Raw genomic sequence first — 1988 nt, 5'->3', positions numbered from 1 at the left:
AAACCGATATCAACCTCCTTCCCCGCAGTAATACCAGATCTATAGCAGATGTCGAAAAGAGTGTCCCGGACAAGGTTATGCCGATGTTTAACGCCCACGATGCCGGACAAGAAACAACGTCGTCCCCCAAAACATCCTCGGCAAAAAACCCGAGAGCAAGCGGGGACAGGGCCTAGATACCGTGAATAACGGAACACCCGACGATACCCCAAAGACACAAACGGTAAGTCCTCCCGTTCATAGTCTCGCCTGACCACGAGATAGGAACCGCACGTAACCAATCGGAGGAGTGAGAACCTGCCGAGACGCCATAAAGCAAGCTGGCGTGGTGTCAAAGAGAAAACAGACTACGAGGCGAAGAAAGAACCGTCGTGAAATAAATGTCGCGCAATTTCTTCATAAGTTTGGGGGCAAAAAAGAAACTTCACTAGGGTGACCTAATATACCAGAACACCGTAGTCGCAGTTAACACTGCGCGACATCATCAAAAGCAGGGCGGCCAGCTACAATACCGAAGGGCCGAGGAGCTTAGCCTCGCAAACCAACGATCTAGCGGGACGCAATAAAAGCATAAAATAAAACATCTCCCGCCGCATAGACACCAAGACCACCAAGATGAAAAGGGAATGTAGCAAGGCGCCACTGCCAATCCCCAAAACCCGGCCTTGACGCGGTGACAATACGTTCCAAGCTAGAACGATGAGCGGCATCAAAAGGAAGATGGACAGACCCAAAAACAGTAGGGTAGCAAGTACGAAGGGAGAAGTAGAGCTTAGAGATACCAATACAAGCTCGAAGAAGAAGCAACTCACATTGCGGGTCCTCAATCCTCGCAACCAAGTCCATTAGCTCAATGGTCTTACTTACTCTCGTCGCCACAATCTCACTGCTAAAACCAGGACAAGTACTGACAGGTCCTCCCAAAACTGTAACACCACGCAATGGCCGAGAAATAGAAGTGGGGAAAACTCCAGGAAGCCGACTCCGTGGATCCTCAACAGGCCAAAAGACCTCCGTCTTGGAGACATTAAGATGCAATCCAAAATGAGGGCCATCCAACCTAATCAAGTCCAAAACCTTCCCCACCTCCAAAGTATCACCCACGATGGTGCCATCATCTAAGTACCATGCCTGTAAAGTGAGGTCAAAAGTGTCCCGGATCTTGCAAACCAAGGGATGCAAAACCAACGCGAAAAGCAAAGGCCCCAACGGATCACCCTGCTGAACACCCTGACAAGACCACAAGCAGTGCTCCCCATAAAAAAGACGGGCCGGGCTGGAATAACAAAACTCCACCCAACGGGAGAGAGCCGGGCAACGACGGCGGACCTCCTGAAGCATGGTCGAACGGTCAACAAGGTTGAACGCATTCGAAATCAACCAAAGAAAGATAGAAAGCCCCACTCGAGCCCCCCGAGCCTCAATGAGCCGGTTCAAGGCATGCAAGATAGCCTCTCCTCCACCGGACACACCCACCCCGAACTGAAGCCCATCAAAATAAGAAGATAAAGACGGACCAACCATAGAAGCACCATCCTTAGAGACAAGCCGTCTCCAGACCGTACCAACAGCAATGGGACGAACTCCACCACCCGGTTTAACGAGTGGCGTGAGAGGGGCGCTGGCAATGTACTCACCCAGAGGAAGAGGACATCGGCCCTCAAGAAAAAGATTAACCACCCTAGTAATAGAAGTGATCAAATCTTCGGAGATAACCACAGCAGCGCCACTCAAACAGTCCATAAGGTGCTGGGCATGAAAACCATCCCTCCCACAGGAAGTACCACGAGGGAAGCTCCGTATCATATCCAAGACAACCGTCGAAGAGGCAACCAGAGGATGATGATCCCCAGACAGAGGAGGCAATGAAAGAGGCGGGGCGACAGGATGCTTCTCACGCAGGGCCACGAGAGTGGCATCGGAGTAAGGATTTTTTTTTTATTATTATAAAAGATGCGCGCAGCTATCATTAATAGAAAAACAAAAGT

This window comes from Silene latifolia, chromosome 4 (assembly GCF_048544455.1).
Source record: "Silene latifolia isolate original U9 population chromosome 4, ASM4854445v1, whole genome shotgun sequence".
In the NCBI taxonomy this organism is placed as follows: Eukaryota; Viridiplantae; Streptophyta; class Magnoliopsida; order Caryophyllales; family Caryophyllaceae; genus Silene; species Silene latifolia.
This window is presented reverse-complemented; position numbering follows the sequence as displayed.